The 16,412-nt window shown below is 41.9% G+C and overlaps 1 protein-coding gene across 1 annotated transcript in view; it reads left to right on the top strand.

Moving 5' to 3' along the window:
• The window catches only part of LOC126356242 (E3 ubiquitin-protein ligase ZNRF2), a 143,771-nt gene that overhangs the window by 121,769 nt on the left and 5,590 nt on the right, over positions 1-16,412 (top strand). The gene's annotated exons all lie outside the window — the stretch shown is intronic.

The raw sequence follows: 16,412 nt of genomic DNA, 5'->3' as shown, positions 1-16,412 counted from the left end.
GGGGTGGCACCGTTCTTACTGGTCGAGGCAGAGATGTCGAACTTTACTGTCTCAGGCCTCAGGCCCATAGACCTCTACCCAGATCGGCTTTAAACAAGGCGGACTGGGAAACTTTCACCTCTGCTGTCACCGCTGAACATCCCCCACACGGTAACATCGATGTGATGGTTGAGCAGGGGACTACAATAATCGTTTCTGTTGCAAAAAAACACGGTCTCTCGCTCTTTATGGTGCCCCTGGCGAAAGGCAGTCCCTTGGTGGTTTCGGCAGTTGGGTTGGGTCGTGGTGTTATGTGGCTTACTGGCTCCATGTCAGGGCGGCTTCCTCCAGGGTCACTCTACCACTGATGATTTTTTGTTGATAACAAAATATTTGTTGAAGTTTAGTATCAATTTTAATGTCTGGGTTCGAAAAGTGTCTGAAGCAGCTAAGATTTCTTCGATCGTCTGCCATCCTAACAGCCTTTTCCAGACGCCAGCACCTGGCTGCTATCTTTTTGATTTACGAAAAAGAGGGTGACACGAACTGGCGACATCATATCCTTGCCACATTATGCGAGTGGGTGTCCAAAGCCCGCTCCCGATTTTCACCCAGAATTTCCTTTCGCTTCATACTTTCTGTGTCCAAATTGGTGCTTCCCATAGTTGCCCCTTGTCCAGGAGAATGGGGTCCTGCAGGGCTCTGTATTATCTATATTTTTAGTGGCCATTAATGGTCTAGTAGCAGCTGTAGGGCCGTCCGTCTCACCTTCTCTGTATGCAGGCGACTTCTGCATTTCGTACTGTTCCACCAATACTGCTGTTGCTGCGCCTACAGGGAGCTATCCATAAGGCGCAGTCATGGGCTGTAGCCCACGGTTTACAGTTTTCGGCCGTAAAGTCGTGTGTTGTGCACTTCTGTTGGCGTCGTACCGTTCATGCAGAACCAGAACTTTACCTTCACGACGATCCACTCACTGTAGTGGAGACATAACGATTCTTAGGACTGGTTTGCGACGCCCGATTGACTTGGCTTCCTCACTTTCGTCAGCTTAAGCACCTCAATACCCTCCGCTGCCTGGGCAACACCAACTGGGGTGCAGATCGCTCGACTCTGCTCTAGCTCTACAGTGCCCTTGTTCAATCCCGCCTTGAACATTGGAGTTTGGTTTACGGTTCGGCGGCGCTCTCAGCTTTACGTTTACTCGACCCAGTGCACGACTGTGGCGTTCGCCTTATGGAGGCAGGAGTCTGTCTATTGCAGGTTAGGTGTGCACAACTACTGGCCAGTTACGTTGCACACGTTCATAGTTTTCCTGCACATGTGAATCACCGTCTCCTTTTCCCACCCACAGCTGTATCAGCGGCCCAGGTCAGGGCTTCAATTGCAGTTGGTGTCTGATCCTTTCTTTCCGAACTGGAGTCTTTGCCTTTAGCACCTATACTTGAGGTCCATTCGTGTACACCTCCATGATGTACACCTAGGCCGCGGTTTCGCCTGGACCTTTCACAAGACCTTAAGGACTCAGCTAACCCCACAGCTCTCCGCTGCCACTTCCTCTTGATACTTGACATGTACCGAGGCCACAAAGTGGTTTACACTGACAGGTCGATGGCTGAGGGTCTCGTTGGCTTCGCGTATGTCTACGGAGGACATATTGAACAGTATTCCTTACCTGATGGCTGCAGTGTTTTCACTGCCAAGTAGGTGGCTATATCTCGTGCTCTTGAGCAGATCCGTTCATGCCCTGGGGAGTCGTTTCTTCAGTGTACTCATTCCTTGAGCAGCCAACAAGCTATCGACCAGTGCTACCCTAGTCATCCTTTGGTAGCGACCATCCAGGAGTCCACCTATGCTTTGGAACGGTCCGGTCGTTCAGTGGTGTTTGTGTGGACCACAGGTCATGTCGGAATCCCAGGCAACGAACTTGCCGATAGGACTGGTCAAACAGGCTACGCGGAAACAGATTGTGGAGATCGGCTTCTCTGCAACCGACCTGCGTTCAGTACTACGCCGCAAAGTTTTGCGGCTTTGGGAGACGAAGTGACACAACCTCAGCACGCAAAACAAACTGCGTGCCATTAAGGAGACTACGAAAGTGTGGCAGTCCTCCATGCGGACCTCTCGCAAGGCCTCTGTGGTTCTCTGCTGGCTTGTGTTGGTACGGCGCCCCACATCTTGGTGAGCTGCCCTGCGACGCACTCTTCAGTTACCGGACTCGTTGACATAAATATTAGCTGACAACGCCTCATCGGCTAATTCGGTTTGACGTTCTATACGTGACTGTGGTTTTTATTATACTATAAAAGTTTTAGCGCATGTCCCTTGTCCCTTTGGGTTCTCGTCTAATGCTTTTAGGGTGCATGTTTTAATGTGTCACTAAATGACTGACTTTTCCTTTTCATTCTAGGTTCGGGCAGCCACCGTCATCTGCTCTCTTGTTTTTACCCTTTCTACCTGTTACTTGCTTATCTCTGTTGTTTTCTTTTCCTTATTTGTCCATAGTAGTGTTTGTTGTTCTTTTGTCGTTCTTCTGGTTCTTCCTTTCTCCTGTTATTGCGCAGTACATCTTCTTTGTTTTCTTCTTTCCCTTGTGTAATTATTTTACAGTTGATTCCTTATTCACGCCAGATGAAAACCTTGCGAGAATCACTGTTCAAACTATACCTGGACTCATCCGTGAATATAACCTTTGACCACTGTTCCAATGACCATGTACTGTGTTCTTGACATCAGGCTTTATGGGCTCTCCTGTGACCAGGAGTCAGTGGAAAGGACCTTGCAGATCTCCAGGCGAATAAACCATGTCTGTTCAGTCGTTTGTAGACTGTGTGTCTGGAGACAACTGTTCCAGTGGCTGCGGTAAGGTCCCGAGCAAGGCTACCTGCAGTACTCCGTGGCCGTCTGCGGGCACTGATGGTGAGATATCGGTCTTATTGCAGTGTTGTACACTGTGGACGTCCCGTACTGTAGCACCTGGACACGTTTCCTGTCTGGTGGAATCGTTGCATGATCTTGAGATCACACTTTGTGGCACACGGAGGGCCCGTGCTACGAACTGCTGTGTTTGACAAGCCTCCAGTCACCCTAGTATTCTACCCCACATAACGTCATCAATATGTGTTCTTTGAGCCATTTCCAACACGCAGTCACCATTAGCACATCTCAAAACGTCTGCACACTTACTTGCTGCACCGTACTTTGACATGCACCAACATACCTCTGCGTATGTGGACTGCTTCCAGCGCCACCGTGCGACGAACGCAGGTCAAATGCACCGCACGGTGATACCCCGAGGTGATTAAAACCCCCAAACCATCCACCAGAGCGTCGTTTCACCATGTATCAGCATTATCCTTAATTTCTGAGCATGAGTGTATATACAATAGGGCAACAACTATACTCTGCTTTTCCACGAGGACACCTATGAAACGTCCCCTTAGAAAAATTGTACATGACTGTGCTTAAACTGACACATATTATTTTTAGCGCAACGCAGACTGACTTCCAAAAATTCCTACAAAGAATGGCCCTGACTAACATTAACCTATATGTTTCACAAATCACTTACCTCACAAAAATCTTCGTTACTCGAACTACTGCAATACAGCGAGCGCCACTACTGGCAGCTAAGTAAAAGATTCAAACTATAAGTCACTAACTACTGATAGGCACAGTTAGCAAATGAAAGATTTTAATAGAGAACAAACAATGTATTTACCTTAATAGTCATAATATATATATCAGTTCATGACACCAATTCTTACAAATTTCAAAACTCCGCCATCTCTCTCCCCACGTCCACCACTGCTGGCGGCTCACCTCCAACTGCGCAACGCTACGCGCTGTTAGCATCCAGCTGCCGCTGCCCAACATTACAATGGCAGACAACAATGCAAACCAGCCACAGACTGCACGCGGCACAGCCAGTGATTTTTCATACAGAGCGCTACGTGGCGTTACCAATAAGAAAACCTAAACAGCCTACTTACATAGCCCTCATGCTCCCCACAAAAAAAAATTACAAATTGTTTTGGGCAGTGGCCAATACAGATTTGAAAATTTTTTTTCATAATTATGATTACAATAACAAAGAAATCAAATGTACACACTTATTGATACAATGTTGGTCAAAAGCTAAAATTTTCTTACAGTCCATAAAGACAGTCCTGATCATTCATCACAATAAAATAGCAGTGTTTTTCTCAAAGTCTGGGCAGTAAAAGAAAATGCACACGGAAGTGATGGATTTCCATGCTGTCTTGAAGAAGTAGTGTTTTCCTTCCAACGGAAAGACAGTGCTGACTCTAGATATGCAGACAAGTAATGGGCCACAACAGAGCAAACCCACAGCAGAGTCAGTCGAAGTTTTGAAGAATATTGGTAGGTAGGTCGCAACAGAGTAGACCCACTGTAGTCCTGGTAGAGAGTATTGTAGTGGTGGGTCATCACAGGTGCAGATCCACTGCAGTCCTTGTAGAAATAATGGTATTGGTTTGTCATCAAATGTGCAGACCCACTTCAGAAATAATGGTATTGGTGGGTCATCAAAGGTGCTGACCCACTGTAATCCTTGTAGAGACTGCCAGCAGCCATCTGTTGCGACTGTGCAGGTGCACAATCACCATCGAAGAGTCTTGCAGAGAATATAGCAAGTCCATCAACCCCCACTTGTGCACGCACAAAGTTTTTGGAATTGTCCTTAGAACCAGCAATGCTATTAACCAGTCCCTTGCTGAATTATCAACACATGTGCAAACACTAACAGTCCCTCCTTCTCACATATTGTCCATATACTATGACCAACAGAAACGTGTGCAGTGAAATGATACTTAATTTGAAGAACTGGTGTCTATACAATTATAAATTTAAAACATAAAAATACAATTACAAAGGCACAAAATACATAATTAAACAACATACCAGTACAGATAACTTTTGTAGTAAAACAGGCTTTACAAAAGAATAGAAATAAACATGCACATCAGTGTTACAAAACTTATGACATAAGTACATACATAAAGATCAGAATAACTTTTGAAACATAAACTTCACACATGAGCCTTAAAACAGATCAGAATTAATAATGTCTAACATCTTTACAAAGTAAATAACATATTATTAATGCAAATTATATTTGAGGATAACAGTATTCCTCATCATATTTCGTGTAGCTGAGTATTAGAAAAATTCTGCAACATAAGTCTTATCAGACAAACATATAAAGACCAGAAGAACATAAATACGCAGGTGTACACCAACACATAGTGGGATAACACAAAGAAAGGACAGAGTTTGTTTTCAGTGTAACATTTGGTACTGCAGTCCAACCCAAAACTTCATTCCATAGATCTTTTGTCTTAATTCAACATTTGTTTCCAGCAAAACAATTCTCTTCAAGCATGCTTTCTGTATTTATATGTTCACATATTTCTTACCTCATTATTTATTTTCCATTATCTTACCTCATCATTTATTTCCAAGAAAATCCTACCTAAACCTGTCGTCCCTAAACCCTACTTATTTTTATTCTTATCCTCCTTCAAAATACTTTTTCTCCACTGTACACTACTTTTTTGGCCAAATCATTTTCTTATAGCTTCTCAATGCATTTCTTCCAATTCATCACAACTCATTCTCTTTTATAGCCTACCCCATCTTAAGCTAACTTAAATCTACTGAGCTCAGATTCTTAACTAAGGGACGAGGCAATGCAGCAGCACAAAACAATTAATACAAACAGCAATAAAAAAAATCCAAATAAGCAAAGCAAGCAGCAATAAATGTAATAACTTATACCTAAACGTGACAAACCCACAAGCAGAAAAAAAGTACACTAAAGACAACAACGCAGATAAGGGAAATGTATATTCAATCTTAATGTCTATATAATTAAAGTGGTGCGCCACCACTTATGTTACAAAAGAAATTACCAAGTACTTGAAAAGAAAATTATGTATGCAGTTACTGTTACTAGTCCCTTCTTATTGTTCTTTCCTTTCCAAGTGCTCCTTTTTTTGAAGAATGTGGATCATAAAATTATTATTTAACAGATCTGTTGACAGAAAGTTTTCACATTGTTGTTGTTGTTGTCTTCAGTCCTGAGACTGGTTTGATGCAGCTCTCCATGCTACTCTATCCTGTGCAAGCTGCTTCATCTCCCAGTACCTACTGCAACCTACATCCTTCTGAATCTGCTTAGTGTACTTATCTCTCGGTCTCCCTCTACGATTTTTACCCTCCACGCTGCCCTCCAACGCTAAATTTGTGATCCCTTGATGTCTCAAAACATGTCCTACCAACCGATCCCTTCTTCTAGTCAAGTTGTGCCACAAACTTCTCTTCTCCCCAATCCTATTCAATACCTCCTCATTAGTTACGTGATCTATCCACCTTATCTTCAGTATTCTTCTGTAGCACCACATTTCGAAAGCTTCTATTCTCTTCTTGTCTAAACTAGTTATTGTCCATGTTTCACTTCCATACATGGCTACACTCCAAACAAATACTTTCAGAAACGACTTCCTGATACATAAATCTATATTCGATGTTAACAAATTTCTCTTCTTCAGAAACGCTTTCCTTGCCATTGCCAGTCTACATTTTATATCCTCTCTACTTCGACCATCATCAGTTATTTTACTTCCTAAATAGCAAAACTCCTTTACTACTTTAAGTGTCTCATTTCGTAATCTAATTCCCTCAGCATCACCCGATTTAATTTGACTACATTCCATTATCCTCGTTTTGCTTTTGTTGATGTTCATCTTATATCCTCCTTTCAAGACACTGTCCATTCCGTTCAACTGCTCTTCCAAGTCCTTTGCCGTCTCTGACAGAATTACAATGTCATCGGCGAACCTCAGTGTTTTTACTTCGTCTCCATGAATTTTAATACCTACTCCAAATTTTTCTTTTGTTTCCTTTACTGCTTGCTCAATATACAGATTGAATGACATCGGGGAGAGGCTACAACCCTGTCTCACTCCTTTCCCAACCACTGCTTCCCTTTCATGCCCCTCGACTTTTATGACTGCCATCTGGTTTCTGTACAAATTGTAAATAGCCTTTCGCTCCCTGTATTTTACCCCTGCCACCTTTAGAATTTGAAAAAGAGTATTCCAGTCAACATTGTCAAAAGCTTTCTCTAAGTCTACAAATGATAGAAACGTAGGTTTGCCTTTTCTTAATCTTTCTTCTAAGATAAGTCGTAAGGTCAGTATTGCCTCACGTGTTCCAACATTTCGACGGAATCCAAACTGATCCTCCCCGAGGTCTGCATCTACTAGTTTTTCCATTCGTCTGTAAAGAATTCGCGTTAGTATTTTGCAGCCGTGGCTTATTAAACTGATAGTTCGGTAATTTTCACATCTGTCAGCACCTGCTTTCTTTGGGATTGGAATTATTATATTCTTCTTGAAGTCTGAGGGTATTTCGCCTGTCTCATACATCTTGCTCACCAGCTGGTAGAGTTTTCTCAGGACTGGTTGTCCCAAGGCCGTCAGTAGTTCTAATGGAATGTTGTCTACTCCGGGGGCCTTGTTTCGACTCAGGTCTTTCAGTGCTCTGTCAAACTCTTCACGCAGTATCGTATCTCCCATTTCGTCTTCATCTACATCCTCTTCTATTTCCATAATATTGTCCTCAAGTACATCGCCCTTGTATAAGCCTTCTATATACACCTTCCACCTTTCTGCCTTCCCTTCTTTGCTTAGAACTGGGTTGCCATCTGAGCTCTTGATATTCATACACGTGGTTCTCCTCTCTCCAAAGGTCTCTTTAATTTTCCTGTAGGCAGTATCTATCTTACCCCTAGTGAGATAAGCTTCTACATCCTTACATTTGTCCTCTAGCCATCCCTGTTTAGCCATTTTGCACTTCCTGTCGATCTCATTTTTGAGACGTTTGTATTCCTTTTTGCCTGCTTCATTTACTGCATTTTTATATTTTCTCCTTTCATCAATTAAATTCAATATTTCTTCTGTTACCCAAGGATTTCTAGCAGCCCTCGTCTTTTTACCTACTTTATCCTCTGCTGCCTTCACTACTACATCCCTCAGAGCTACCCATTCTTCTTCTACTGTATTTCTTTCCCCTATTCCTGTCAATTGTTCCCTTATGCTCTCTCTGAAACTCTGTACAACCTCTGGTTCTTTCAGTTTATCCAGGTCCCATCTCCTTAATTTCTCACATTTTTGCAGTTTCTTCAGTTTTAATCTACAGGTCATAACCAATAGATTGTGGTCAGAGTCCACATCTGCCCCTGGAAATGTCTTACAACTTAAAACCTGGTTCCTAAATCTCTGTCTTACCATTATATAATCTATCTGATACCTTTTAGTATCTCCAGGATTCTTCCACGTATACAACCTTCTTTCATGATTCTTAAACCAAGTGTTAGCTATGATTAAGTTGTGCTCTGTGCAAAATTCTACTAGGCGGCTTCCTCTTTCATTTCTTAGCCCCAATCCATATTCACCTACTATGTTTCCTTCTCTCCCTTTTCCTACACTCGAATTCCAGTCACCCATTACTATTAAATTGTCGTCTCCCTTCACTATCTGAATAATTTCTTTTATTTCATCGTACATTTCTTCAATTTCTTCATCATCTGCAGAGCTAGTTGGCATATAAACTTGTACTACTGTAGTAGGTGTGGGCTTCGTATCTATCTTGGCCACAATAATGCGTTCACTATGCTGTTTGTAGTAGCTTACCCGCATTCCTATTTTCCTATTCATTATTAAACCTACTCCTGCATTACCCCTATTTGATTTTGTGTTTATAACCCTGTAGTCACCTGACCAGAAGTCTTGTTCCTCCTGCCACCGAACCTCACTAATTCCCACTATATCTAACTTTAACCTATCCATTTCCCTTTTTAAATTTTCTAACCTACCTGCCCGATTAAGGGATCTGACATTCCACACTCCGATCCGTAGAATGCCAGTTTTCTTTCTCCTGATAACCACATCCTCCTGAGTAGTCCCCGCCCGGAGATCCGAATGGGGGACTATTTTACCTCCGGAATATTTTACCCAAGAGGATGCCATCATCATTTAATCATACAGTAAAGCTGCATGTCCTCGGGAAAAATTACGGCTGTAGTTTCCCCTTGCTTTCAGCCGTTCGCAGTACCAGCACAGCAAGGCCGTTTTGGTTAATGTTGCAAGGCCAGATCAGTCAATCATCCAGACTGTTGCCCCTGCAACTACTGAAAAGGCTGCTGCCCCTCTTCAGGAACCACATGTTTGTCTGGCCTCTCAACAGATACCCCTCCGTTGTGGTTGCACCTACGGTACGGCCATCTGTATCGCTGAGGCACGCAAGCCTCCCCACCAACGGCAAGGTCCATGGTTCATGGGGGGGTTTTCACATTAGCAAATGCATTTAATTTTATTTTATAAAACCAATGCTGTAACACAGCTGGAAAACAATGAAATAAGCAATTACGCAAAGTAAAGAATAAAAACATCATTCAATAGCTATGTGGCATTTCATAAGTGTGACATTATCCAACGGTGTAATTACACAAACATCTGTCACTGATGTAGTAAAATAAATGTTTGTCTCTCTCAGTTAAATGATCAGATAGCTGTGTAATTTATATGTTAGAGAAATATGGTACCGATGTGTAAAGGTGTATAAGCAAATACCATATTAGCTAGGGCTCCTTGTGTTTGCCAGACACAAGATACACAAAGTAAGCGTGTACCCCCGTATCAGAAGATTCCAGGTTCGTATCCTGGCAGGGTCGCCATATGAAACGTCCCCTTAGAAAAATTGTACATGACTGTGCTTGAACTGACACACATCATTTTTAGCGCAACGCAATCTGACTTCCAAAAATCCCTACAAAGAATGGCCCTGACTAACATTAACCTATATGTTTCACATATCACTTACTTCACAAAAATCTTCGTTACTCGAACTACTGCAATACAGCGAGCGCCACTACTGCCAGCTAAGTAAAAGATTCAAACTATAAGTCACTAACTACTGATAGGCACAGTTAGCAAATGAAAGATTTTAATAGAGAACAAACAATGTATTTACCTTAATAGTCATAATATATATATCAGTTCATGACACCAATTCTTACAAATTTCAAAACTCCGCCATCTCTCTCCCCACTTCCACCACTGCTGGCGGCTCACCTCCAACTGCGCAACGCTACGCGCTGTTAGCATCCAGCTGCCGCTGCCCAACATTACAATGGCAGACAACAATGCAAACCAGCCACAGACTGCACGCGGCACAGCCAGTGATTTTTCATACAGAGCGCTACGTGGCGTTACCAATAAGAAAACCTAAATAGCCTACTTACAACCGGTTTCTCGAATTTACAACCAATATTTATAACCTTTCCACAGTTTATAATATTGGCCAATTTTGTAGCGCTAATGACAATAATTAACGCTTCAATTTACCTCCATCAAAAATGCATTGGAAGTAATTCATCTTTTTTTAAGAAGTATTGACGATTGTAATTCACATTTTAAATAGTCTGTGACAGCCATTTCATAAACAAAATAAAATTGTTTATGGTTTACTAGATAATACTTTAGGTCATTAACTTCATTTAAAAATTGTTATCATTCTTGAAATACTTAAGAAAAAAAAAAGAAACGAACCTGCAGCTAGGATCGAACATTTTTTTAGCTATATATATATTTTTTAGAATTATTAACAACGATAAATTCTTAACATTCAATATATCAATATTGTCAAAGTTGGTAAACATTTCTGTTATTTTTATGGTTTTTTCGTTTGTACTTTCCGTTTCCGTTTGGTTTCCCTTATTCTTCTTCCTCAAATCCGTTTACCATGGGCATTTGTCGTCTTTTTGTAGATAAATCAAAGCAGGACAAGCATAATAAACGTATATCTAACGCCAAGACACCGATGATTATTCAGTTCAGCTTTTGTGTGTGTGATGCACTTTATGATACCACAGGCATGTTGTATATGCTGGTCTAATTTTCTTTCCTTAGTCAGCATTATTAGTTGGCAAATTATGAGAGAAAACATTAGCATGACGGGTGCAACAGAAGTGGAAGAAATTTGCGTACAATACAACAAAGAGATAAATTGAAAAGCGATGTCATGCTGTATAAGAGTCATGAGGAGAATGAGAGTATACATTATATAAAACTAGTAAACCATATAACAAAAGGAAACCATTCAAAATTTGCGTGTAATAGGCGCTTGTCACTGAGTAAAGCAAATAGCCTAGCACAGTGTAGTACATACACTCGAGTATACGGCTGGATGGTAAGCAACACTGCACGGCAGGATGGAAAGTTTGCTTTTTTAAAACACACACACACACACACACACACACACACACACACACACACACACACGTTTAGAAAACACTGGTAATATTTTTGGAAGCACCTTGGACTATGATTTGAAATTACGGACATGACAGATGTTGCAGAGGGAGAACACTTTGTAAACACTAATTTTACTGAAACGCACTTCACACTGTTGTATTTGATCGAGGTAGGCTATATGGAGCGTGAGGAGATACTTGTTTTTCTGTTGCGCTTTTTCACTTTCACTGCGCACTTTCTCTGGAGATGAGCGTGGTGGTAAGGCTGGTGGCCACAGGCTGGGGAGGACTCTGCCGATTGCTGTCTGTAGTGGAATCTGGAGGAAGTTGTTGAAGTTGTCGCGGTAGCGTCTGTGCTGCTGGGCCCTCGTGTTCTCGTCGCAAAGATCCACCAGGGAGACCAGGTGGTCAATCCGCTTCCTCGCTACGAAGGCGTGTGCCGTCATGGCGAACAACCGGAGGGTCGACAGCCTCTTGGGTTGTGGAAATGGGTTGGTCTCTGGGGCAGTGATAACTTCCTCGGCGCTGTTCTGGTGATATGAGCAATCATTCGCTGGCATGCTTTCCATATTTTTGTGGCATTTCCGCAGGTGAAACGGTGCTCGAGTGTGTCTGTCAAGGCACATACGCCACAATTATCAGTTGCTACGAGTTTTATCTCCGCCAGTCTTTGATTGGTTAGCACCGTTTTGTTTACTATTTTGTTCCATGTCTCCTTGCCATCTTTAGGTAACACGTTTTGGCGGATGTTCTTCCGTATTTGGTTCCAGGTGTCCTGTGGAAATTTGTTCTCCGTTTTGTCTCTCGCTGGCTTCCCACTCAGGGCCGGATCGGCCGTATGACATTCTAGCACGCTACTGGCTGAGCCATTTCACATGTATGCTGGAACGCTACGTCTAATGTTATATGAGATGCGCTTAAAATTTTAGAGCTCTTTTTCTCGGAATTTTCTGGATAGTGCGCTTTAAGACTTCTACGAGTGCACACGCTTGAGGGGTACTACGAACCAGCGAAGTCTCATTCCGAGCTGAATTTCCGATACCAGAAGCTCTCCTTGTAATCTCGATTTACAGCGGACAGAAATACAAAATGTTGATGAGCAAACATTTCCTACGAAACTCTCATAACAAATTTGTATCAATTATAATAAACATCTTCACGTTGTGGATGTTCATACACTCGTATACTGTCGAATCAACACTAAAATCGAAATCTAACCTGACAGCAACAAGTCACCGAAATACGCAGGTGCACTGTTTTTCAAGCACAGCCTACAAGGGGAGGCCGCCAATTGTGAAATTCAGATTCGATTCATACTGCGCATAATGAAAGCTTATGGCCAGAGGTGTAATATGGCAAAGCACCAAGATGCACTTCTCAGCAGTTGTCGAGAAAATCGACAGTTAAAAGAAACCGTTGCGGTGAAATAATCTCTACGATTAATAATTTTCTACAGCATCGTGGCGCAGCGGTTAGCGCTCGGGTTCGTAATCCGAGGGTCGCCGGATCGATTATCGCGCCATGCAATTTTTTTTAATTATTAGTTTCTTGTAATTCGAATTGCTTATGCATGTTGGTGAAGGCGGATCGCTCTCCAATTGTACCGCCTCCATTATTCCGTTTGTTTAACAGGGTGTACCAAAGCTCTCACGTCCGCACTGATTTTCGACCATGTTATAAGTTGCGCTAGGCACCGCATCTACCTTCTTTCGAAGTTAGCAGGCAACTACGCTGTTATGCGGCGACTCGTTTCGGCCCAGTCAACAGCTGTCCTTCAAGTGTAACGAGCGAGTAACGGAGTTTATATTTCATACCTGCCACAGCAAATTTGTGTTTGTTGGGGTCTCTATTCTAATTCGAAGTTTGACTAACGCTATACGTATTCGTTTCTACGTCTTCCGTTAACTATACGTGGTTAACATTATGAAGACAATTAATAACATTTGTGAAATACAACTTTGTTTGCGGTTTTTCCATATATATATATATATATATATATATATATATATATATATATATATATATATATATCTGAATTACAAAAAACAAATACTAAAAAAAAGGTTGCATCGCGCGAGATTCGATCCGGCGACCTTCGGATTACGAACTCGAGCGCTAACCGCTGCGCCACGACGCTGTAGAAAATTATTAATCGTAGAGAGTATTTCACCGCAACGGTTTCTTTTAACTGTCGATTTTCTCGACAACGGCTGAGAAGTGCATCTTGGTGCTTTGCCACATTATACCTCTGGCCATGAGCTTATATTATGCTCAGTATGAATCGAATCTGGATTTCACAGTTGGCTGCCTCCCCTTGCTAGAGTTGTGCCTGCGGCCTCATCACCCATCGCTTCCAAAGCTACTGTGGCGCGCTGTTGGCTGAGAAGGCGGTTTATTGGTCTGTTATGAAGGATTGGGATATGCAGAATTTGGACGTTGAACGACCGAAGATGGTTGATTGTAACAGATTTTAGAGGATCTGTTTGGTATATTAAACTAAAATATTACATACAAAGACAGCAACTGAGTGTAGAGTTTGGGAGTTGTGCAACACTGCAACAATATCGCATACCGCTCCAGCTATTACTTCATATGCCTGATTCAGTTTAATTACCTGCTCGCATTCCTCATTCTACGGATTGAAACTTCTGCAGTATACAATTAAGTTATTGTATTATATGATATTTTCCTGAGGGATCGGTTGGTAGGGCTTTTTCTGAGGCATCAAGGGATCACCAATTTAGTACTGGAGGGCAGCGTGGAGGGTAAAAATCGTAGAGGGAGACCAAGAGATGAATACACTAATCAGATTCAGAAGGATGTAGGTTGCAGCAGGTACTGGGAGATGAAAATGCTTGCACAGGATAGAGTGGCATGGAGAGCTGCATCAAACCAGTCTCACAATTAAGTTCATCCGTCAATCCGCTCAAACAAGACTTCTCGTAAATTACACAGTGGGTTTTGATCCTAATTTTCATATTCAGAGGAAGAGTGAAAAATGTACGAGACGATGTAGCTAAATCAGAAAAGATTAACAAGTGGTCCGAGGGAAAATTGTAATATTTCAGGAACAGCTGCTGCTAGGTATCAAAATGAAGTGTCAAAAAGTCCTTCATTTCAAGGCGTAGTTATTTTGCGCATTAAAGGTTTCATTCGTGTGAAATTTTTAACTGTCAAATGGGTTTCCTTTGAACAAGTACATATAGGACATTTCGAGACCAGAAGACATAGGAAAGTAAATGACTTGTCAATAATACGATATTTTCCTGAGCAACACTTGAAAATAAAAAAAAAGATCAAATGTTTTGTGGAATGATTTGTCAATGAAATAGATTGGAGAAATATTCACGCGCCTTTGAATGATGGATCCTTTATTGTATGATTATATGATAGTGGAACAAACACTGGCAGCAGTTGCTTCTGTAAAATATCTGGGAGTATGCATGCGGAACGATTTGAAGTGGAATGATCATATAAAATTAATTGTCAGTAAGGCGGGTACCAGGTTGAGATTCATTGGAAAAGTCCTTAGAAAATGTAGTCCATCAACAAAGGAGGTGGCTTACAAAACACTCGTTCGACCTATACTTGAGTATTGCTCATCAGTATGGGATCCGTACCAGGTCTGGTTGACTGAGGAGATAGAGAAGATCAAAGGAGGGCGGCGCGTTTCGTCACAGGGTTATTTGGTAAGCGTGATAGCGTTACGGAGATGTTTAGCAAACTCAAGTGGCAGACTCTGCAAGAGAGGCGCTCTGCATCGCGGTGTAGCTTGCTGTCCAGGATTCGAGAGGGTGCGTTTCTGGATGAGGTATCGAATATATTGCTTACCCCTACTTATACCTCCCGAGGAGATCACGAATGTAAAATTAGAGGGATTCGAGTGCGCAGGGAGGCTTTCCGGCAGTCGTTCTTCCCCCGAAGCATACGCGACTGGAACAGGAAAGGGAGGTAATGACAGTGGCACATAAAGTGCTCTCTGCCACACACCGTTGGGTGGCTTGCGGAGTATAAATGTAGATGTAGATGTAGATGCTTGCAATGAAATACAGCAAATGAGTTACTTCAAATGTATCTGTACTCGGCGTTTATTTACTGTCAGACAAATTTTTTCACTAAACGTTTGACTGTTCTTGTATTCAAATTAGTCCATTTTTCTGCACTTTTGTTTTCCAGTATTTCTTGCTGGTACAGTTACTTAACTGTTCGTTTAAGTCAACCAGTCGTATATTGACCTGAATTTGCACGTTTTTTCCCACTCTCTACCGTCTTTTCTACTACCGTCTTTGTCAAAAATATGAGCGTTTATTGGGTTTACTGTGATTATTATTAATCTGCTATTTAAGGGATTCATATTTATTTCTGAATTTAGTATGTTTTTGTTAATGGCGAAGGCAACTCCGAGGTACATTTTACGAGAACGAAAGAGAAAAAGGGGGGGGGGGGGGGGAGGGTGGCAGGAGGGAGGTTTAGAGACTGGGCGAAAGCCTGTAGTTGCCAAAATTAATCCCATATGTGTGTGGAATTATTGTTCCATAATTCATATAATTTTTGCGCTTGGAAAAGCGAATTTATGTTTACTGTTCCAAAAGAGCTTTGAGTTTTGGTCAGTCACACAAGGAAACACTCACAGCATTCGCTTCAGAACTGCTACAAATTCGTTGGGCAATAGGCCACACCGCTCGAACTGTCAACATGTCTGGCACTGCTAAGAGTATCCTATGACTTCCACATTGCTGGTAACGGGTTATACACAATGATGGTGACTACTGTGAAGGTCAGTAAAACTTTGAAACACGTATCTATCTTGTACGAGCTATAAATAAATAATAAATAGTTGCCACTATTAAAGTTCCAACCCTCGTATTAGTCATCATTAGTATCAAATTACAATGACTCTCCAGCCATGACAGCACATACTACTCATTGACAGGAAATTGGTCCTACACGAGCCAGCTAGATGTGCAGTACGTTGAGAACACTGTGTGAAACTGTCATCAAATTTTGTATGATGTCCATGATTTTTGTAGAATGTTAATTGGCTGTAATTTCAGTGTTAGAGATGGGCAGGGAATGAGTACCAGTTTGTACCTTT

This window comes from Schistocerca gregaria, chromosome 3 (genome assembly GCF_023897955.1).
Source record: "Schistocerca gregaria isolate iqSchGreg1 chromosome 3, iqSchGreg1.2, whole genome shotgun sequence".
NCBI classification, from domain to species: domain Eukaryota; kingdom Metazoa; phylum Arthropoda; class Insecta; order Orthoptera; family Acrididae; genus Schistocerca; species Schistocerca gregaria.
Note: the sequence above shows the minus strand (reverse complement) of the source record. Positions and strands in the feature narration are given on the sequence as shown.